This window comes from Mya arenaria, chromosome 5 (assembly GCF_026914265.1).
Source record: "Mya arenaria isolate MELC-2E11 chromosome 5, ASM2691426v1".
Taxonomy (NCBI): domain Eukaryota; kingdom Metazoa; phylum Mollusca; class Bivalvia; order Myida; family Myidae; genus Mya; species Mya arenaria.
Genome location: NC_069126.1, coordinates 3,736,944 through 3,762,205, shown reverse-complemented (window position 1 = coordinate 3,762,205; position 25,262 = coordinate 3,736,944). Strand labels below are relative to the sequence as shown.

At 35.0% G+C, this 25,262-nt stretch overlaps 1 long non-coding RNA gene and 1 pseudogene across 2 annotated transcripts; one reads left to right on the top strand and one right to left on the bottom strand.

Annotated features, from left to right (window-relative positions):
• The first annotated feature begins 439 nt into the window (after positions 1-439).
• LOC128235053 (uncharacterized) lies at positions 440-3,999 on the top strand. 2 transcript variants are annotated; one of them, XR_008261109.1, is made up of 6 exons: positions 440-529; positions 1,183-1,303; positions 1,534-1,685; positions 1,912-2,013; positions 2,249-2,380; positions 2,557-3,999. It is a non-coding gene; the product is annotated as an uncharacterized LOC128235053 (long non-coding RNA). The 2 variants fall into 2 exon arrangements; XR_008261110.1 differs by lacking the exon at positions 440-529 and adding an exon at positions 621-934.
• A 17,988-nt stretch (positions 4,000-21,987) lies between these two features.
• LOC128234386 (uncharacterized) lies at positions 21,988-23,989 on the bottom strand (annotated as a pseudogene).
• Between the last annotated feature and the right edge of the window lie 1,273 nt (positions 23,990-25,262).

Genomic DNA, 25,262 nt, shown 5'->3' with positions numbered 1-25,262 from the left:
ACTCATGAGTTTTTAGACCGCATAATATGCCAGGATCCTTCACTCAAATTTATCTTAGATAGTTCTTAATATAGCTTTTTGGCAATGTTCTGCAACGTTTCTATAAACGAGGTTGCTATACTACGTCTTTGGCGTTTGCCCATTGCCACTAAACCGGGTTTATGTTTAAACTTTTTGCTACTGAGCATGTTTCTGTAGCTTTTTACATATATATGTGACGCGTCATGAGACTTTTGGCCTCGATTTCGAGAAAAACGTGCGCAAAGTTGAAGCGTAAAGAATAATAAAGAAACGAAGTATTTATCGTAAAAAGAACCATTAAACATTTTGTCACCCTAGATTGTTCAGTCAAATATATTCTTTAAAATGTAATGTTCATAGAAATAGTGTTTTTTAACCACTTTCTTTCGTATTGTATATTACTTTCGGTGTTATCTCCCGTAGTTGTCATGCGCTATTTTTTAACCTAAATTAGAGGATGTAGGTCGAGCTGAACCAAAGACATTTACATCAAATTAGGAATTTTTAGGTAAGTAGAATTGTTTTCATTGTTTAAGCATATAATTTTACGAATGTGTACATCTTTAATTTAATACAATGTATTCTAAATTCGGTCAAATGGAAGGAAATTAATCGAAGGAAAAGAAAGCGGAAGTGAAATTTGACAGTCTGACATTGAACATGTAAACAGAAACAAAATCCAGCAGATATTTTCTTTTTGCATACTTATGATGACTGAAAAAGGAAATAAGCATTTTTTCATCATCTCACCGCAGCCAACTATCAATACAATTATTGATGGATTTTACGAATTAATTTTGAGTTGCAGTTTAACTGTCTTTTTAGCAATGTTGAAGATGAATTTAAATTTGTAGATGAACTTTTTTTAGTAATGTTGATTGATGTGTATAACAAACCATCTCATGAGGTTCAGGTAAATTGAAATAAATTTCTATAATGATGAAAATAATAGACTGATGCAATTGGGGGAAATGTTTTTATATAATTAGAGAACTGCTTTTTAAGTATGCATGACATTCAGACTGCCAGGAACTTTCTTTGGCATGCAATATTATTAACATGTTGATCTGCCAGGGCATCACCCCAACTATAAACAGTTAAAGATTTGTATTTCTGTAAATACATATTTTTAGAACATCATGCTCTAATGTGAAATTTCAGGTCAAGCACCTGCTGTACATAGAACAACAACCCATTACAGCTTTGACTATGCAGAGCAGGTATTCTATCCATACTAGGCACAGCAAGAGGGCCCTGCTTTGAAGTGTCTGTAAATCATATGGTAAATTTTATTATAAATTGAGTGGTAAATACAGTTTTGCCATCTGACTAAATTATTATAGGGTTAATGGAAAACCTATATATTTTGTAGATTCACTGAAAAAACAGAGAAGCACTCACATATGCTCTGCAGCGCCCTTGTTAAAATATTTTATATCACCTTAATTCAAAATTCTTACTTGAACATAAAATAATAGCTTTTCTATTTCAAAGTGTTTTTGTTTTTTTCAGGTTCTCAGATATTTATCTCAGTGATAAGGGTTTAGCTATTATTTGGCCAATGGTGTGGTACCTCATTTTCAACATCATCCATATGGAGAAGAATCTGCATACCTGCACGTTGACAACTGTGTTGGGCAGAGTAAAAACAATGCAGTCATTGGGTATGATTTACAAAAACAGGGTTGAAGTACATGCACTGCATATTGACACATGAGAATATTAGAATAACAAGACAATGTAACTTTTATTATTTTTTCAATACAAGTAATCAGAATTCTCATTAGTCTTATAGAAATAGTTCTGGCTTAAATCTGTTCACTTACTTCTCTAAATGGCATGGATTAAAGGCAATCAGTTCAATAAATTGTATGTAATTCTATGTTTAAGGGTCTGATGTATTCTGAAGGGGCTACATAGAGAAATAGCATTAACTTAAATGGAAGCAGGTGAAATAAAGTTCAGTCCTGTCTGAGATTTGGTCTGTCAAAGGTAAGTTGTAAGAATGTTGTTTGTTTTTTTTTGTTTTTGTTTTTTAATTTTGGTGCTTTAAATGTTGATTTAAAGTCATATTAAAGGATTTTGTATATATAAAAATATTGAAGTTTGGTACTTTATTTAAACACTTAAGTTGGTTATAATACCTTATTATGTAAAACTAAAAGAAAGCTTGTGTTAAAACAATAGGTATTATATCATAATATAAACAACATGTTTATTTATTTAGACCAAATGGAGGCAGCACACATCCTTTGTGGATTGATGACCTTGGCAAACTGGTTATATTCTTTGACTGGTTGGAGTACACCAAGTGACCCCTGAAGTCCATTCCAATCTTGAGGAAATATCATCACTTCAGGTATAACAAAAGTATTACAGACAGTATCACTGCCTGTTTTGTAATTCTATGAACAGAAGTCAAAAATAATTTTAGTCATTATTTCCACATATTCAGATGTGAGTTTTGATGTTCAAGTTAATTTGCATAATTTATTCCAAACACTTAGTATTGTACATATGAACATTATTTTGCAGAACTTCAGCTGACAACCCAGTGAGTGAATTCATGAGAGAGCATGTCAAGGACAGTGAGATTGAAGTTAAAATTGACAAGCCTACAACAATGGTTTTTCCATGGAGAGTACCCTGAACGCATCCAACTAAAAGGACTTGATGCAAAAAGGCTCTGATCCCTTAAATAACTGGAAAAAAAACTTTTCAGTATACTGATATGTGATCTTTATAAACTAAATCTAAGATTTGAGAATGATCCGTTACTGAGCTGATGAAAACGTGTATCAATTTTTATTGACAATTATTTATTCAATAGAAACATGTTTATGTGAAATAAGGCTACCAGTGATTTCGAGTGATAAACTGCGGTTTTAGCAAATGAGTGATGGAAGGGTGCTGCACCCACTCTTTTGTTTGTAGAACTCTTCTGCCATAATGGAGACCACTATATGATTATCAATTATAAATACAAACTTAAAAAAGCTGGCAGTTGAAGCCTATAAATGCTTGAGTTAAAGACATTTATAATATTGTTTGTCAAAATTAGTTACTTCACAGTCTGTACCTTAGCAACCTTTCAGTTTTTCTTCAATATCTTCATTTTAAAAACCTTCCTGAACCCTATAAACATTTTTAGCTCTAACTTTTACCCTATGAATAAGCATCAAGAATACCATTTGTCATGTACTATGTGACCAATTGAACTTCTTGAAACTACATAATGATGTGTACATGCTAAGTAGTTAGTATGTTAAATTAATTGTTTTCATTTTGTAAATGTGCCCATTTATTAACTGATCTTTTTATACAATAGTGTAAATTATGCAGTATTGTTATGTTTATTAAATTAAGAGTATATTAACCACCATTTCATGTTTTATGAGCAATGAATAACTATACAATGATCACATTTGAGGTAAATTGGTAAAGTTGGTGTGATTATAATCATGTTTGTGCCTGTTGCCATGGTAACCAGGATAAAAACAAACCCTTAAAGACCATTCAAATAAGATAAAGTATAGTAAATTTCAGTGGTTACATCCTTTAACCTCCAGATATACATTGGTTTGTATAAGGTGCAAGTTACAACCTAATGTAAATTTATTGTGAAAAGTTTCCAATAAACTACGGTACTTGGCGAACAGTTTTTATTTATTCTGACATTTGTCAAATACATACACCAGGTACAATAAGGTTTGAGGATATCAATTAACAAATCAATTATTACTGAATGCTTCAGATGACATTTATTGTATATTTACATGCAAATTTAACCCCAAAATGCCTTTTTTCAATAATGGTTGCCATGGTAACCAATTAATTTTAATTTATTTTATCAATAATAATTGAGAATGGTTTTGAAAATATGTTGTTGTCGTTATAATGTGGGAATTGTGTATATAGTAGTAATGCATATTTATTGCATCTGTGAATACAAATGTTTCAATAAATTCTTGAACTTCACCGAATTTCCAGCTGTTTCTTAAACAAGTGCCCTTCTAGTTTTTGTCATTATTTCGTTAAAAATAGGAATTTTTGAATTTTCTCTTCAGTTCTTTTATCCTAAAGAATAGGACTGTCAGAAATTACTCATATCTCATTTTCGCCCAAAAAGTGGTTTCGGGCAAAAAATCCCGTGACTGGTCACATATGCTTAAAATTCTTTCTAACTTGAAGATGGTATTCCTTCCTCGGAAATGCTTGCCGAGAACGGTATTTGAAATTCCATCACAAGACCACGTTTTGACCAGGATTGGTTCTTGTCCTTGAAAATTCCTGTGTGGCTTCAGCAACCAAGCTGACTATAGAAATAAACAATAAATTAGTGTTTTTAAATCTACACACTCACAGATTGAACGTTTTGACAACTTTTTATTATTTTTTTTGTCTCGGAACGAAATAATTTTTGCGAAAATCCATATAAGCCAGTTATATAAGACTGCTGACAAAAAAATAGATCGCAGATTTTTATATTTGTTCAAAAATTGATGATTTATGCATTTTTCTTCAACCTTTAGTAACGGTTTCAGCCATAAAACATTAATTTTTGAAATATGAAAATTTACGATTTGATTTTTGTCAGCAATCCATACTGATTTGTTTGCAGATATTTACGCAAAAAATTGCCTTTTCCAAGACAAAAAATAAAAAAGTTGTAAAAATGGTATATCTGCTTAAAGGCATTGAGTGTATTTAGGTTTTTTCTTTAATGAATAAAGGGGAAAAGTTCTAATTTCAATGTAACCCGCTCACTTTTTATTTCTTTTGCCTTCAGAAATGTCAAGTTTTTCAATGTATAAACTTCAAATAAATGAATATTTCATGAATTATTGATTGTATGAATTAAAGAATTAATCAAAAAGTAGCAATATTTCTTTAGAAAGGGATCTCATTGTGTTGCTGTGATTGTAAAGTAAATGTTTTTCTTGTTCATAAGCTGTAAATCATATGCAAAGTAAGTTTTGATACCTGTTTGCAATTAATGTAATGTTTGCTTAAAAGAGCAAACAAAATGTGCGAATAGATGAACAATAAAGACCAAAGACCAATACAAGTCAGCAGTTTCATTAGAAAATGATATTATTTCAAAGCTGCACCAAAAACGGTTGACAAACAACATGAAAGAAATTCATTTAGGAAAGAAACAAACAGTATATAAATGAGCTTATATGATTAAGAATAGCTGATATTTAAACTCGATATCAATGGTTAAATGCCGACACGCTAATCCAATCGGAGCACAATATTGAAATAAACACTGATGTAATAACAGGCGAATGTACATATCAAAGAGCAAGTAACATACTGGCAATTGTATATGTTAAGAAGCTTCTCTAATTTCTTTCAGGGAAAACTTGACAAAAGTCTGGTTTATTTCCAAACGTATTGCCTCCAGTTAAACATAACATGGCAATACCTGCATTGCTGAATATCAGTCCACAGCTGTAAAGTAAAAAAACAGGTGGCATGGATGCATTCTGAAATACAGAAAAAAAGTTTGAAATTTGTGCTTATCTGACATATCCTAACAGTGAATTTTTTGGTGCAATTCACTGCCTTGTAACGGCTGTTTCCCCTTGCGAAAACTGTCCATTTTTTGCCGAAATTTTATATTTTTTTTCCAATTTGATAAATGCAGATTACGTCAATGAATAAAAAAGCAATTAATTTCTTAAAATATAAACAAAATCTTGACAAGACTTATTCTTTCACAGCATAAGGTATGCATAAAAAAGTTAAAACATATATTATATATATATATATATATATATATATATATATATATATATATATATATATATATATATATATAAGCTGATTTGGCCTGATTTTGTATTTTTCCCAAAGTCCTCTTTTTCCAAATTTGCAAGGCACAGGCGGTAAAAATTATTCCAAAATAATCACTGCATTCTCTAACCAAGGCATGTTGTTTCCTGGAAAGGGAATGGCAACTCTCACTCAGACATGGTGGTGTTTGGCGGGATGGGTTGCCTTCCCCACACCCTGGACATACTATTTAGTTTCAATGTTTCACACCATCTGTGGCCCACAGCAACTCCATCACCCAGCCACCGCCCATTTTTCTTTCAATCAGCAAAATTTTGGACGCGAGGATTCTCAGCGCAAGGAGCTTTATTTTTCTAGGATGGTGGACGTCTGGAGTCTGCCATAGTAAAACACAATTGTCAAAAGACTCGTTGACGGCCATTTAGGTATATATATACCTGTCACCCCTGCTGTTTGTTGAGAGGTGTTGACACCTTGTCCATCCTTATTTTCTGAATATCTGAAATGGCCATGATGTTGGTCCGTACCCATCCTACCACTTTTTTCAATCACAATTTCTCACTCAGCCATACCGTTTTTTGGCATGAGGGGACAACCCTACCGCACCTTTCCCGTCTAACTTTTGAGTAAAACTGTCACACAAACACGGTATTAGATGGCATGGTGTCAGCCCACTAGTTCCCTCTCAATATATTCAGTCATAATCTCTCATCCCCCATATTGTTGCTTGGCACGAGGGGTCACCCCGCACTATTTATTTACAATCTTTCGCACAATCTGTGGATCCAAGCAAAATCATTCATCTTTACACTCACAATCACTCACAAAGCCATAGTGTCGGACCGCAACCGTCCACATATCTGTCACACAAAAGTTGTGTTGCATGGCACAAGAGTTCACCTGTCACACAATTTCTGTATATCTGTTTAGTTTCAATCTCTCAACCAGCGTGTTGGTAATTGAAAGGTGTTCCCATGTTTTGATCATGGTGTCGGACTGCAACCGTCCATTTATCTTTGCAGTCATAATCTCGCGCTCCGCCATGGTTTCACTTGGCAGGAGTGGATACCCCTCCCGCACCCTTCTCGTCCAACTTCTTAATTTAAAAACAAACTGTCACAAAAAAGTGGTGTTGCATGGCACAAGAGTGCACCTGTCACACAATTCCTGTAAATCGTTTTAGTTTTAATATCTCAACCAGCGTGTTGATAATTGAAAGGTGTTCCCATCCTTTGATCTCAGTCAAAACCTCTCACTCAGCCATGGTTGTGGCTCACAGACACCCCATCCATCTTTTCAGTGACAATATCTCACTCAGCCATAGCGATTTCTAAACTGGTCAACTGCATGTCATAAGTTTATGAAATTGATATTTTCCTTTTATCTGTTTGATAAATTTTACTGAATTGTGTTTTTACAAAATAATCATACCTGTTGCATGTTCCTGACAAGCTCTGCTACGTGTATCGGTGTAATCCATGGTCGTAATTAAATCGGTAATCCAACAGGAATAAATTCTTGGCAATTTCTATCCGATCAACAATTGTCAAACATTTAAATTCCTGTGTGACATGTTATATTTTGCATTATACACTCTCATACCAAGTAACTTATTATTTTGTTTTCTGTGTTTCTATCATTATCTATGTTATTGTTTGACTGCATACCATTTACATACATGTATATTTGAAAAATTGTGTTATTGATAATAATAAGCTGTACATGCTTACATCTGAATAAACTTTGTTATGTTATGTTATGTTAAATGCCTTGTTCAGCTGAATGTTCACTTTTGTTTGCATTTGTCGTAAATATCACAAGATTAATTGATTTATCTCCGCCGTAGTCTGATGTATTTTATTGCCCTGTCGGAACTTCACGTGGTTTTGTAACTGCACGGGGTTTCCATCTATTGTATTCAACGTGTTTCCCGGGTAAATTATTGTAACTTGTTACTATATTTACTGAAGCATAGGAAGACCAGATTGTTAGTCCAATTTCTTCTTTCGGTATTTGAACTAACAAAGTTGGATGTTCTTTTGGATTTATATTGATACTTACAAAACGTGTTTAAGAAAATAGGACAATAAAGACAGTTGAAATGTTTATTTCGTTCAGTTACTTTGTTGTTATACGAAACAAAATTATCTTTCCGGTTCGAGCGATTTAAAGGTGTCTAATTTCAGTCTTATATAAAGACAAATATAAACATTGCTACATTGTTTGGTGCCGGAACCCGGAATAGTATCGGGGATTCAAAGTGTGAAGTGTTTTAATTAGCATTGGAATAAAATAAATACATTTAAGAAACTTCTTCCAGATATGAACCTAACTTACATAACTGGGGTATATAGAATTAATAAACAAACGCATAACTGAGTTGCTTGGTATGCTCAAATAAAAGATTTGTATAAAAATTGATGTAACTGATGTGTTGTGAAATGTAAGTGTTACCAAATCATTTGCTTCTGTAACAGTGTGTTAAAGGCAACAATGGCTCACTTACCCTTTCTTAAAACTGTGAGGACCAGATATCGCAACACACTTAGTAAAGAGCCTGACAGTGCAAAGAAGTTATATTGTAAAGTATGTCGCCAGTGCCAATAAAACTTCAAAGTTATTAAAGAAATACAGATGAAAGTTAGAAAATTAAATGTTTGAGTGCTTTAAGGGATACAGGTACAGAAATATATGGAACATGTAGTAGATGAAGATTTCAAAAGTTTCCATGATGTTGAAAATTAATTAATAGATTTAGAGCAATTCATTGATAGTTTGAAGGAAAAAGTGAAAAAAGAGAAAAAGAGGACGCAAAAAGGTCTTTCAGAAAAAAAAGAAAACCAACAACTGATTCAATTGCGACACCAAATGCAAGAGTTGATGTTCAGACAAATGGAACATCAAAATTATCAATTACGTAAAGAGGAACAAAAGGAGAAACAAAATACAAATTCAGTTATACTACCAAAACTGGAATTGGTTACGTTTAACGGAAACAAAGTGAAGTGGACTCAGTTTTTTGATGCTTTTGAATGAAAAATACAAAACTCTAAACTATTGAGGAGTTCAATTACCTACAAACAAATTTTGTAGGTGAGGCTAGGCAAGTTATTGCAGGTTTGGCCTTATCAAAAGAAAAATATGATGTACCGATAGCTATATTAAAAGAAAGGTTTGGCAATAAACAAGACTAAGTGGAGTTACACTACAGAAAATTGATAAATATCTCAGCACCGAATGCAAATGTTGATAGTTTGAGGATGTTTGTAGATAATGTCGAAAGACATATTCAAAACCCAGAAGTCTGGAAAAAAATGTGAACCAGCATGTTTTTGTTGCTATGATACGGTCAAAGTTACCTTATGATGTGCTCCGCCAATTGGAGTTTAACAAAGGTTCTAAAATTGAAAGGATAGTCGATAGAATGAGAGATCAATTGCGGAAGGATGTGGCAGCATGTGAAAAGGCTGAAAAGAAAGAAGACAGATGTGTTATGTATAATAGTAAAAATACATTTAGTGCTAGACAACAACCACGACCACCAAAACGGTAGCAAATTATGCAAGAAAAAGTGAAAACAATGTACACAAAGTGGCAAGATTTAAGCTTGAACAACTTATGTAAACGTACTGAAAAAATACAGTGAAAAGTGCAAAATGATATTGTAGTGGTAATCATCTTTTACTCGATATATTTTCTTTATTATGGTACATAATTTCAATTCAACAAGTCAAGTAAAAACCGTCTTAAAAGTAAAATAAAAACAAAAATAGTATTTGCAATGCTTAAATGCTTAAAAACCTTGATAATCTTCTTAACAACATCGAAGTATTACTCCCGCCCTTTCCAAAGCAACGGTTGTTTGTTTTGCAACGGAATGTTGCAATTGTTGTGATTCTGCCTAGCGGAGACCCGTTCGTTATTTTCATTGTAAAATGTTCGTTGCAACACTGGATAATTCATATTGAGTCTTTTAACGGACGTTGTAGTCTTGTTCGAACTGATATCTAGAACTTTGCTTCTATTGGTTGCACATTTGTTTCTTAAGAACATATCTGTATGGACTGACTATTGTTGTTTTGGCTGACTGAACGGACACCTACGTGCTTTTTGACCTTGGCCATTACAATTGAAACTGTAACCGAACCGTCTTATTTCACGAGTGGTGGTGAATGGTCCACAGGAAACCCAAGCAATCTCTTAACAAAGCTGCTGACGTCGGTTTAAGTAGTTAAACCGATCCAAGTATGGTTTGTAAAATATGAACATTAAAATACATAGCACAGTTTAATTTGGTTATTCAATCAATTTAAATACAAAGCTAAACAATTTTATACCAATCCGACAGGTTGGTATTTATAAAACATTTTCATGACAATATTTATTCAAACAAGCTACCTGAAGTAATCTATCACATTTTATTTCCTAAATAAGCACATTTGCCAACGAATAATTTACGATGAAAATGAAATTAACAAGATTTACATATACAGTTATTAAGAGCCAGCTGATGCTAAACACTTCTCGGGGTTCTGGTTTATTTATTGTGGTTATTTAAACCTATAAACTTAACATTTATTATAGAAAACTAAAAACATAATATATTTGAATAGAACACAAGACCAATGTTAAAAATACATAATACAGGTTACAATACAATGACCACGCCCGTGTAATGGAACATAATAGAAATACAAATGTGTTTAATAATTATTTAGATATTATCTACTAATCTTTATCTGTGTAATAAAACAAAATAACTCGCCAGGATATGATACGATATACATATAATATTTAGAAGAATAAATAGTTTTGCGATAAACTGAGTAATACTGTAGTAAAATACCTTCAAACTTTACAGTTTGAAGTTCAGATCAGGAGTGGTTAGAGGAATGGAGAAAGTTAGCGTGGTGCAGTGACGATATAAATATCGTCCAATGAAATTTTGAATTAAATATATAAAACACATTTAAAACATCACCCCATACAGAACATTGTACATACATGAAGATTACATAAGACTGAACGAATGACAATTGCATGGACAGCACAAGTGACAAAACAAAACGGACTGCTGGGGTGGAGTTAACCTGTCTACATAAAATTCAGATAAATGTGGTTAACTTTTATAGCATTAGATAAACGGAAAATATAGTAGCATGTACCCAACAATTAATCTTCGTTATAGACTTCCGTTATAGTGTGTTGTAGAATCCGTTACAAAACAAATCGATGTATAATCCGACCTAGTACTAAATGGTTCTGAAAATGGTGAATGAGGTTGCTGTTGACCGGACGTGAAACTAGGGATTAAATTGAACGGTGCATTATTTCGCATATTTTGGTTTGTAAATTAGGGATTGTGATTAAAATTGCTCGGTATGCCCGTACGCACATTCTTTATACCTTGGAACAGCGTATTCAATTTCGCTAGTTTTTTATGTGAAATGCACTCCCTTTTACAGACTCAAACAATTTGGCTTTTTCTACCAAAATTTGTCAGACATCGGTCCGCGAGAAATAAACATTTAAATGAAGATACTCAGACTTTCTATTCCACTCACGAACTGACCAGTCAATGTGTACAATTTTGCTTCGCAACTCTCGCCTAGGCACTGGGTTTCCATTCCCTATTGTAATGCACATGCGTTCTGTCTAACGTACTCGCCGTTTTGTCTAAAACGGTTTTAAAAATTGCCCAGAATAACAATACAACCTATGGGCTCATCGTACCTAGCTTTTAAAGTTACCTTAAATACGTTATAATTAAACTTCTGTGATGGCCTTGGTCGATAAATGAATCGACCTTCTTCATTAAGAATACTCTTTCCTACGTCGTTAACTCGAATGCCAATGTCAAAGCGTCCTTCAGCTGATAACCACCTTCCAATTCGTTACTGATAGCCTTCTGCGGGAAAGCGGAGGTTGTGTCGCTTTTATTATCAATTATTGTTGAACAAACACCAAATGGTGACCATCATATACTTATACACATCTGGAGATAATTTAAAAATCGATTACCAGTATAATCCATTTCTAAAAACTAATAAGATTTGTTAAAGGGACTTAATCACAGATTAAGATATTGGTAAAACATATTCAAACCACATTTTTGACAGCTTTGCTAACGCTATTTGTCGATAAAGAGCATATATTTGTCTCATTTTTATATTATTTGAATCAATTGATCTGTACTTTTCACTATTGGTGATGTATTATCATGTTAGTCAGCATTGTTATAACCTTTAACACGCAATTGTCCGGCAACTGTTAACATAACATGTCCCGAAAAATATAACTTGTTTGAGAACTGGGAGTTAACAATCCATTACATTATTCATAAGAATGGTTTTACACCGACAAATTCAAATTTGCATCTCACAACACGGTGTTTTCTTTAACAATAAACAAACGCGATTTCAAAACAATGTTTGCTGATGACTGCATTTGAGAACCGAATATCATGGTGATTCCTGCTATTCTTGTCCAGTGGGGGTAACCCCAGCACCGGTTAGAACAAAGGATAAAATAAATTTAATGGATCACTTTAATACTCACTCTTAAATGCATTCAGAACCATCTAAGTGCAATAACTTTTCCTATTCCAATTTTATCATGAATTGAATACTCCAGATATGATTTGTATGTATCTGAACGTCAATCCCCCAAGAGCTGAATGTCGGCAGACGACCCTAAATTGATTGTCTAAAGAGGCCGTTCCCCGCCTAAAAGAATGTAGAAAATCATTCTAGCATTAAATCGATCTTGCTTTTTCTCCTTTTAACACTTTCATTAAATGATTATAAACAAAGGCTTCCTGGAAGAATTTTAAAGCTTGTCCGAGTGATAACTCAACAATGCCTAGACCTATGGTCATCAAACTTGATATGGAAGTTGTGCCTAATCATTAGATTATTTTAGGAGTCATATGGTCAAGGTCACAGTGACCTTGAATGCGAAAATGTTTCGAGTGATTACTCGACAATGCCTGCATCAATGGCCCTCAAACTGACTTTGGCTTATGTCTGACCTGTAGATGACCCCTATTGTTTTGGTGGTCGTCGGGCCAAAGGTAAAGGTCACCGTGACCTTGATCGAAAAAAGCTTGTCTGTGTGAAATATTGACTATTCCTGCACCCGTAGTCCTCAAACTTGACATTAGGTTTTTGGTGACCAGCTGATGATTCCTATGGATTTTGACTAAATAGTCAAAGGTCATGGTCATAACACACTCTATCCTCACACTTTGAATGGCATGATCTTAAAACTGCCTCAACAGCATCCATTGTCAGTGACAATAATCTCTTGTTAATAAGTACATTAAGTGCCTTAAGACACTTCACTGCAATGGTTTCTTGGTTCAAAATAATAGTAATGTCGTCCATCGTTAGTCCGCATAGCGGATCCCGTTCTAAATATAGCTAAAGGTCATCAACGAAAACGGCAAATACTATCGGGGACATTATCTCCCCTTGCTAAAGGCCGACAACACAATCAAAATATTCGGACAGCGAACTACGATTTTTTTACATATGATTTGACATTTGCATACATATTTTTAACAATTCTGAGCATTTTTCCATCAACTCCTGATCTATATAACATTTAACCCGAGGCTATTTAAATTAACACTATCAAAGGCGAGTTTCATATCAATAAAGGCACAGTACAATTATTGTATAACAGTTTTTGCACAATTGCATTGAAAACAAAAAATAGCATCTGTAGAAGACCGACCCTTTCGAAATCCAAATTGAGAATCGCTGAGTACGTCATTATTTTCTGCCCAGGTGTTTATGTTTATTCGTTTATTCGATATACCGATAATGCCTTTAGACCACTCTAGGGGGAAATGACCAGAATCGAGAAAAACATTAAATAAATCAACAAGATTGGTAGACAAAATACCATCTGACTCGATAAAATAATCATTTAATAATTGATCGCCTCCAAATGCTTTTCCCCTCTTAAGTGATCTAATGACCTTTAAAATTTCTTCATATGTAATAGGGTTAGCTAGCTCCTCAAACTTACAATTTAAATTTTCAAAATCATGGTTGTTGGTAAAATCGCCCGCCTCATAGTTTTCAGCAGAATGTATATCATTTTGCAATGATAAAAAATTACTGTTAAAATCATTATCTAGAGCTGTTTTAGGCTTTTTAAATAATTTCCAAAAAAGGCTTAGAGTGTCTTAGCCTTACTATTTCCTTTTATCTTTTTATTTTCATATATTATACGTTTTATTTTAATCATATGCTTGAAGGCTAGTTTATAGTCTAATATACTTAACCTGCTGACATCATTTTTATTACAGTTTAATTCATATTCCTATCCTAGTTTGTCAATTACTCGAAACAGATGAACTCAACCCATACTTTTAAGAGAGTACTCATAAATACATATCCGGCACTCTAAATCAAACTAATCAAACCTTTTAAAATGACTATTTTGTGGACGATTTGGATTACTACCTCGAACATTTTTACTATATAACGGGTCTGCGACGCCTCTAATTATACTTGTAAAATGTTGAACAATATTTTCAATTATTTCGGCATTTTGCATATTAATATTATTTATCAAATAATTAAAATCTATTAATTTGCCAAACAGCCCACGGCGAAAATCATTTTTCAAATTGTCATCCCATTGTTTTTTTTATATACTCGGATTGTGGCTCCACAAAACATACATCACTATTTGTTTTGATAACAAATGCCAGTGAACAATAAACAGACCATTCACTTAAGTTGTTGGCACTAAACTTATCAATACAATGAAAATCATACTCTTTCATAATCAAATAATATATGACACTTGATCCCACGTGACTCATGAATTTAAATAATCCCGTCGCATGAAATAACCGATCGTTAGCTACACGCAAGGCAGTGGATTTACATATTAAATATAATAATTTTAACCCAAATTGGTTATTAACATTATCAAAAGAACTTCTGTACAAAACAGAATCGGGTACAAAATCTTCGTAATCTATAAAATTGACAAATCTATTACACAATATAGTCGCGTTTATTTCCCACTCTCGCATTCCAGTCACCTACTAATAAAACTCTGCCTTGAGATTAAAGTCTCAATATATTGTTGTATTAAATCGAAAAAGATCAATATTTACAATATTATATGCTTGCGAATTTTCTTGCAATATGTAAAGCCCAGCTAAATATATATCACTATCCAAACAAAATAAATCTTTAGATAGCTTTAACCACACATTAGTATCGTGTTTATTCAAAACTATATCATCTCTCTTGTAAATCGAGTTCTTAATGTATAATATGAGACCGCCACTACATCGTTTAGCCCGCTTATGTTGAAACTTTCTGTAAAATTACAAACATTTATATCCTTCAATATCATAGCAAGAATCTAAATTGCCCCATGATTCATATAAAAATATTACATCATAATTGCACAGCTTATTCAAAAACAATATTTAATCACGTGAAAGGCCATTTATATTCCATGACACTGCATTTACATATGCCCCCCCCCCCGCCCCGCTACTCGTCGCCGTTCCTAGATTGGTCGCCGTTTTTATTGCCCTTTGGTTCCTGTTCCAAACCCACCGAATCAATGTTAATTTGGTCGTCATTTGGTTTTTGTATTTTGTGTGCATCTCACTAATGTTTTATGTTACTTGTTCATGGCAAAAGGCTCTTGTGTTGCCGATATTGCCAATATAACTGGAAAACTTGAAAACTATACTATTTTAGCCTAAATACATGTTTAAGTTGAATTGGATTATTGCAAAGCATATACTGTAATGTAAAAATGTTTGCGAATTGACAAAATTTGCGAATATATTGACCAGCGTAAATATCCACGCCATCAGATATTGGCAAAATGCAAATAAATTCAATAAAGTAAACTAATATTATTACTAACATTATGTACACAAACATGTTTTAATAAATGCAAAATGCAAGATATTGATCAAACTTTTAAATTCCGCACTTTTCAAAAGATTATTTATGTCAATGTCGTTCACAGACTGGTTGTGTTTCACTTTATAGGCAACGCAGTCATAAAAATAAGTCTGAAATATTGATTTCATGAAGATTTTGTTTGGAATTGCATCGAGAGGCTGCAGTTGATCTGTACATGACGGTGTGACGAAAACAACCTTGACGTTATTTGCCTTGAGTTTCTCTAACATGGACTCACTGCGGTGTGCCTTGAAAACGTCAAATATAGCCAGAGCAGCTTGATCACATTTGTACAAACAAACAAAAGCTACAAATTAGTTTTCACACCTCTATTGTGATAAAGCATGGCATAGCGACTGTTTCTTTGTTACCACGTATCAGTTTTAAATGAAATGTGTATTGTACAGTTTTGAACTGCACAAAAATAACTGTTATCAAACTGAGATTGCTATACCTTTATATTTAGATGAGTTATTATTATTTATGAAACCTGAGTAACTGATTACTAAAAATTGACAACATACCTTTCAATTCGCAGAATTTCACTAACGGACTCAATGTAGGGAATCGTTATCGAATCCAGAAACTCGAGCATCGTCTTCTTAACGTGTGAATATTACGCACAGTCATATTGTTTGAATTCGCGAACATTTCTGCCATCTAAACATCGGAAATCTTCAATTCGCGAAGTTTTTGACCAGCGAACATAACCATTTATACAGTATCTCTGTCTACATTTGTTATAAAAGGGGATACTTTGAAGGTCAAGGTTAATTCTGTGATTTAAGATGACACCAAACTTCATAAAAGTTATCTTTCTAACAACAGAAAACCTTATAAACCAGAACTTCTCAATTTATTCATAAATATTATATTGATATTATATACCTGTATACTTTCGAGTGCCTTCTACAGATCCAAGTATCTTTCGACCAAGGACTGCTTCGCTCAGCTGGTTTTTGGTCCCGCGCAAAAACTTGCTATAGCTGTTTGGCGCAGCTTTGGCAGCCAAGGTTGCATCATCACGCCTATTCTGGTTCCACATCGAAAGACCCTCGACAATATATGCTTTGAAAAGCACATCATTAGCAAGTGTTCCTGGATAGTTGAAAGAAACAATATAGGTTTTTAGTGCATATACTATGGCTATGGCTTGCATTATTGGTAACAAAAAAGTGAAAAACATTTTTTCATAATTATGCTGAACTATGTTATGAAATAATTGGAGCATGTATTGCATTTTGTGGGAATTTCTACATACCTAGAATAAATCTATTCATGTGGGAGTGAAAACAATCAAACGATGTGGAGCCTCTGGCACATCAGAATATTGGCAGCACTGTAGAACCCTTTTTCAAGCAGCCGGTTTTAAAGTACAGCTGAATTCCTGGCGGATCTTGGGATGTGTTTCTGTTGTTTTGCCCAAATGATATCCATCACTTGAGCTCTAAGTAATGAAACACCAAAGGTATTCTTAGCATTAATGTAACCTTCCAGGAGTTTGGTAATGAATTCGGCAGTGGTGTCTGCCCCGCGAGTTGTCAGCTGACAATGAAGAGCATGCTCCTGCTTGCTGATATGGCTAAGCAGATCAACATCATCATTCAGGTGGACCTGCTTTAACATCAGTTCCCCCCGCGTGGCATCCTTCAGAGCTTCCAGATCATACTTACCCCACACGAAGATGCATCTACTGATGTTTTTCATCAAAAATCCATACAGCAGATGAGAATCAGTAGTGCATCCTCCTGACATTCTCCTCGTGAAATTCCAAATGCCCAGGCAAATAGGGACGTCCTATCACTGGTGAAAGAGAGTTCTGACCGAGAAGGAACGTCAGCAGTCTCGGTCCACTTAGAGGACATCGGGGCGTTCAGCGGCAGCAGCATTGTACCTTTTCAATACTCCTTTTGTCATCAACACAGCCCATGCCCTTCTCCAGCCGTCAACACTGACATCAAAACTTGGCCATCCTCATTGTCAATGTTGCTTGCCCAAAGAGCTGTTCCGCGAACTGGGCCACCCAACTTTCCCACAATTTTCTTTGTCGAATCCGTCTCCAGATTACGCCCAAAGACAGATGTCACCTCTGCTTTAGTCTGATCAAGGCGGAAAAAAACGTCCTGGATGTAGATCTGCATGAGCCTGCGAAACTGTGGCACTCGAGCATGGTTGGAGGATGTTGGCAAGTAAAATCCTCTTGATGATGCTTTCATCAGTGCCATGCAGTCTGAAAGATAGTGTGCAGTTTTTTTAAATCAATTCTTCACTATGTCCTTCATGCAGCTTCTTTTGGATCTACGATGAACTTTTGCCCCGACCTCTTTCACGTAGAAGCCGGACAACTTGCAAATCATATACCTTCATGGAAGTGAGAATTCATGGGAAAACATGTTGCTTTGCAATGTCTTACTGACATTATGTTGTGATTCGATGCAATCACTTTCCTTTTGAATAAGGGACACTGAAGATAATCAGAGGCAAAGAACTACGTAGTGCTGACATCCACAACACGCCTCAATTTGTTTTAAAAGCCAGAAGCTGTAAGCTGTACATCTTGGAACCCCTCAAGTGGGCATTTAAGATTCTCATGCCAAAGTTATCACGTTTCAAACGGCCAGTGCAATTCAACCCCTCTTTTCGGAGATAATTTCAACTCATTTTTATAAATGTACATCATAACTGACTTGGGCCAGTAGATGGGACAAATATTATTGCTCTTTCGACACATATGTGTAATATCACTGATTATATGTTCATTAAATGGTTTAGAAGTTCACTGCTTATAATATAAACAAATGAACGATGCCATAAATGGTACCAATGCGATCAAATATCACTACAACAAGACATTTTTTATTTAAATAAAACGGAAAAAACTCAATACCTAAGCTAGCTGCCACACGTGAAGCTTCACCAGTCATGGCAGTTCTAGATGCAGTAGATGGACTTGTTGAAGTAGGAGTCGGAATATTAGTTCTGGTCTCTGTTGAAAAATGTAAGATTTACCTGTTTAGAAATATTATTGCATAACCGTCTGCACTTGTGTAAATAAGTCTGTTCATTTGCAAATACTGATAATAATTCAAATCATTAGCGGCTTTTTGTTGTGCGTTATGTTACAAATTTCTAGTTGAAGTCATGTCATAAACACTGCAAAATCATGCAGGATGTTATATTCAATTTAAAATTGGTCATTAGTTTAAGTAAAGGTATTGAAAGATAAATGCTATTTTTTTCCATATTTAGACTATTGCAACTTTTTTAATATGACTTAATTAAACTATTTTCATAGACCTGAATACACTTATCATTTCACATACGTTTTGCAGGTACCGTTTAAAACATGTGTCGAATCGAGGATTTTGGCGCACTCGAGGCATACTACCCATATACTTATGTTGTACTCTATGATCTTGCAAACTACAATTGAACACCGTTAATACGGAATCAAAGGGACCCAACAAATTACTTAATACGGAATAGCGATGTTTCGGATTAACAATTTTCCGCAAGTGATAGCGTTCGCGATATATTGATGATGTGAAATACTAAGTCGTGAATATTGCAATGTCATTTACACGTTACCAATACGATACACTTGGTTTGAGTTATCGTTCGTATCCAAAAAAATTGTTGACTTACTGTTTAATAATTGACAAATAGTTTGTTTTCATACTTCTTAATTAAAACAGCATACAACTTTTAAAATAGAATGACAGCACATGTATGCATTACACATGTATGCATTAGGAATATAGCACAGTTTATAAAAGGCATGTTTAAATAGCACTGAAATTACATATTGTTTACTCAGTATCGTTCGGTATATTTTTTAAAGAATGATGTGATGTCTTGCTGCACTCTGTTGATTCCATTGATGTGTTTCTTAGTCATGAATCCATCCAGTTTGTTAATGCAGTAGAATTCGCTTCCATCTGTCTGCTGTTCCAAATACACCGCTTTGTCTGCTGTTCGCTGGTCTAGGAGTTCCTTGATTATGTCGTCGTCATCAATGTTCTCGGATGTCGGGATATTCTTGTCGATGTCGATGTATTCGTCCATGGTTATTGGTCCAATGACGGCGGCGAGACGCACGGGATTTTATCATCTGGGTCGTTTTCATCCATTATGTTGCTTTCATCATGGAGATTCGGAACCAGACCTGCTTTGAAGAATATTGCAGTCTCGCCTGCATTGAATATATCGTCTGCAAACGTTTCCGACAATATTGACGCACCTGCCAGGTCTCATAATCACCGGAAGTCGAGTCAACAGAGTTGGCCTCACCGCTGATTTTCTGACAAACAATCCCGTGACGTGATTGTTGATGAATCACTCCAAAATTGCTGATTCTACATCCGGAAACTTGGCACCGCGATATTTTTTGCGTGCAGGTTCAATACCTCCGGAGAGATATAGCGACTTAATGTATGTGCTCCTTTTGTTTGAGCAGGTAAAAGTTTGCTCATCGGTATGCCATCGCTTCGGCGATTCATTCCATCCTCGACTTTTTTATTGCGCCATACTTCTCCTGGTAGCTTTTCAAATTGTGGTGCCGTTTAGCACACTTCCCTTTTATTACCGATCCAGATATCCTCCGAGGTTGGTTACCGGGCCCTTCTCCGGATTGTTTGGTAGCGGGTCGAGAGAGCAATGCCGCGATCGAATCTGATGAGATACACATTTTCGAATGCTTCAGATTGTATTAACCAGAAATTATATACAAACTACATCACCCAAATGAATCGCTAATTTTCTGACATCGATGTTTGTATAATTGAATTTTATAAACTTCTTAATAAATATGAAAGTTGAATAGAATTAATGAAAACTAACAAACTTACTTAAACTGGTCAAACTGTAGGGTAAATTGACCCAACAGATGCGGTTTGCTGGCAATATCCCCTTTCATCTTCAGCAGCTTCTTCAGCAAGGTCTCTCACATTTGAAGCTGGCAGTGCTTTCTGATAAAGCCATTGTCTTTGTTCATTTCGAACAGCACGGGCCTCATCGGTGTCCGCTTGGAGACGAACTCCATTGCTTCTTCTACGACCGTAATATTCCATCCAATTTTACTTTCCTTAGAAAGTATAAAGCAACATTCCATACAAAAATCCGAGCCAAGGGCACATGCAAGCCGGTTACGAATCGTACCGAGTTACCACCAATGCGGCGTCCCCTACCGTAGGATTTTTATTCCGAAGCAGAAACATTATTGATGTTTGTATATTTTATATAAAGCGTGTGCTAAGATTGTGCTCTGAGTTCATACAGCGTAGAAATTGAAGATATTTTACTTTAAAATGAAACAAATCATTACCTCTCGGGCACTGCAGTAAAACAATTACCTCTCGGACACTGCAGTAAAACAAGTTCTGCTATGACAGCATCATTGCATTTCTCTGGCTTTGTGAGAAATTGCCATCCCGGCTCATTACATCATCCCGCCGTTTGGATAAATAGTTTAAAAAGGGTCCTTTTAGCCAGTTAAGGCGAATATCCTGGGAACTTGTGTATGGGTCAATATTTTTTTTCTCCCCAAATACAGACTCCATACATTTAAACAATCGAAGTACTTGTCAAAGTTTCTTAAGAAAAACAACAGTTTCTTCAACTTCTTCCCTATACGTATGCTCAAGGGTATTCGCAACAGTTCCGGAGATGACCTTTGCGGCTAGGTAAGCTTCCATTATGCTGAAAGCATTGAGATTGACATGGGCATGTGTTAATTTAGGGCATGGGGAATATACACTTGCTTGGCAATGTTCTTCATACAACCTGACAAAATGCCGCCAGCAAATATTTTTATTGTTGGTGCCCAGTCTTCTTGAATTTTTATAGGGCATCTGATATGAAGAATATCTTTCTGTTGAAATCATGGGGATTGACTGTGTAGTAGCTTTTGTCATTTCTGTCATCATCATGCAGCTTAAAAAACTTCATGTTAGATGAGGCACCGTCACATGTGATGCATAGTACTTTTAATTTTGCACACTTTTCTACATACAACACTGCTTTCCAAATAATCGGATAAAGGAAGTCTGCTGTAATACTATTGGTGGCATATCCAGCTTATGGAAACTTGAGATTAGTTGAGAGTCCAAGTACCATTACAACTTACATGTATTAAGCTAATTGTCAGTCTTTTTCAATTGATTTTATAGGTTAAGAATATCATTGCCAACCGATTCCAAATCCACAAAGCCAATCAGTTCACAAGATCTACCTTAATTCTGATCTCATCAAACAATAAGCCAACCCAAGATTTCCAGTCCTCTAGAAACAGTCCATTTTTTCCGCTTCTTCTTATAAAAGCTTTACTGTTTCTGATGGTATGCCAGTTGTACTCTTTGTGAAGTGTGAAAACTCTAACGGTGTGCGTGTTGGCAATTTAATGAATCCGCTTTGGCGCAAAGCCTCATAACTTCAGTTGGATGTACGCCGAAAATATAAGCACCAAATAATGATAATTGGATGCCATCTCATTCCTTTTTTTATTTGTGGATTCCTTCAACAGTTGTTCCCAGAATTACCTCTGAAATTAATTTTCATCTGGGTATGCTGTTTTTACTTTTGCTTCTTCACAAGTTGCCATCAGATCACAAAGTTCAAAAGACTCAACATCACTTAAGGTCTGTCCCTCAGCCTGTATGTTTGTTAGTTGTATTTTTAAGTTGTTCACTTCCGACATGAATCTTTTTATTTCATTTTTCCGTTCATTTTTTTTTCAGGATTAACTGTGTTTTGTCCATATTTGAATGTTTATTGATGGAATGTGAAATGATTTTCTTATTGAAAATTCAACTTCTTTCCGTCTATATTCCCAATTTCTCAGCACTGCTCTAACTCTGCTGCATTCAATACATCGATCGTTTTTGTCATTAAAACTAGATCACACTTCACAGCACGCACAGTACTGTTGTAAGAGAACGTGCCACGTTCACCTCCACAATTTCCCTCTCGGTATGCCAAGTTCTGTTTACTTGAGGAGCTGATGTAGCTGCCTTATGGAACAAGTTCCACATACACTTGCTTTAGACAGCCAATACATACTAAGGCAGTTTTGAGCTTCTTAACAAGTGTAACAATGTCATCTAAAATATTAACTCAATTTCCTAAGTCAGAGTATATGCTATGTGATGCAGCCACAACTATGTTATGAAAAAACAACTCAACAGTATAGTCCTTGTTTATCACCAATCAAATTTTGACTGTGGTTTTGTAATGTTCCAACTCTCGAATGGTGTGATCCTTCAAAACGATGAAAGTCGGTTCAATTTTCTCACGCAAGTCATCATATAACTAATCAAATGCATCACACTTGAGAACAGCATGTTCTGCAATGTCTGTCTCATTTATGATTAGTTCAGACTCATTTTCAAGGCACAGATTCATTGTTACAGTGTCAATAATGTACTCATAGTCACTGTCAATCTCAACATGGCACTCTGGCTATACAACTTTAGTTAAGGTCATCTTCCATTGTTTAAAAAGTTTGTACAGCTTGACAACTGACAGCCTCTGTCTGAATTGTAGTTTGATTGGTTTGGCAATACTTATGGTCAAGGGTTGACTCTCCATTAGATAGAAGCTCGGGTTCACTTCGACGCCCTTTCTGCCGCCGCAAACCAAAATTGTTTCTTTTCCGTTTTTCACGGCATCTTGCCTGAAACGACAAGGAAAAACAAATGCAATAACTTATGCTACAAATGATCCATGAGAAGCAGTTGTTTAAACTACCATTCTATGCATCAGTCATTTGTTACTACGACCCCCCCCCCCACACACACACACACTCACACCCAGGTCCGGGGGAAAGCCGGGGAAATGGGCCGAGTTTTTACCTTCCAGGTGGCTTCTAAGACAATCAAATTATCAAATTAAATCGGAAAAAGCTTACATTATGGCTCAACAAAGTCATCAAAAAAGGAAATGTTTGCAAAATTCTAGGAAGTGTTTATTATATAATAACTTCATAATGAAGAGCCTCAAACAACGAAAACTCTTTATAGGCTATGAACCACTATTAAAAGACAATAACCAACAAGGTTGCCACACATTATCAATAAACCTAAGATACAATGCATAATCCTGGAAGCGTCAAAATCAGCTGGTTGTTGTTTCTTGGTAATCAGGGCGTCGAATGATACCCTGTTTGTCTTAAATAATGCTTGAGCAGGTAATAACTACCAGATCGAGTAGACAACCATATGTGGTGACCTAATCATAGACACTGGGACATGCAACAAATCAGAGCATATGACTGGCTGTAAAATTTCTGTTCATGAACTGGAGAACTATTAGTGAGCTCACAAAAAAGCAATGCAATCAATAACCATAAAAATAACGAAAATACGAAAAAAAAATGCGAACATTATATCCGAACTTCTATGCAACAAAAGCATGGTTTAAAGAAAAACAGTCGCAACATCATTCATTTGATTATAATTGGACATCAAACAACATAAAAATGCACATGTTAAAAAACTAATTAAACGTATGCAACTTTTTCACATTAGACCGCCCAGTAGTCGGCAGTAGTTTTCTAAAGTAAACCAGTTGAATGTCAAATTTACCAATTTTAAAAGATATTTGTACAAGCTTAATATAAAACAAAAGTATCACTGCATTGAATAGTTCATATATTTATCTATCACATTAAAGCATAATATTGACGTCGGGAATGTTAATAGCAGAACCTTATGCTTTAGAAAAAGACATTGCATTTTGTTAACGATTTTATCTCTCCCGGTTGCCATAGTTAGGCAAAGAAAAGTATAATTAATATCAGGCTTCAACTTAAAAATATATACTACTATACAACAAATATATCACAAAATATATAAAATACAAACCAAGGGCTAGGTTACAGCAGTAATTGCGACGATTGAATCGGATAAACGCGGCAAATATTTTCGACTGAAGCAAGATGGCGGACGTCTCGAAATTGATCAAAACGGTAAGATTTCGGAATGAAATCGCGCTGCACGCATGAGTTTGAGATAATCGCATTAACACAGACGAGAATTGCCAGTCCATGGTTTATAGGTCCGTGGTAAAACGAAGGCTATCGTTAAATAAGAATAATGAAAGGTTGTGTCTTAAGATATGTTTGTCATTATATTAAAGCATAGCCAGATGTCACGGCTCTAAAAATAACGTCATAACCAGTGTGAGGAAAGCAGTTTGAAATAGGAAAATCTTAAATGTGCTAAATTATGTATGATGTTTTCAAAATATGTGAAATGCATTTTTGGATTCACTACTGTGTGAGTAAGAAGTGGTTACCCATGGTCAAAGAAGGCAAGAAACATTGAGAAGGCATAAACCGATGTATTCTTATAACAGCATTCGACACATGAGCAATGGTTCCAAAGAAACAATAACAGCCTTTGCATCAATTTTGTCAGAAAATGCCAGGACGAAGCGGTCTTCCTTTGTTAATATTGATTCTATGTAGTACTGAAACATTATCTTAGTATG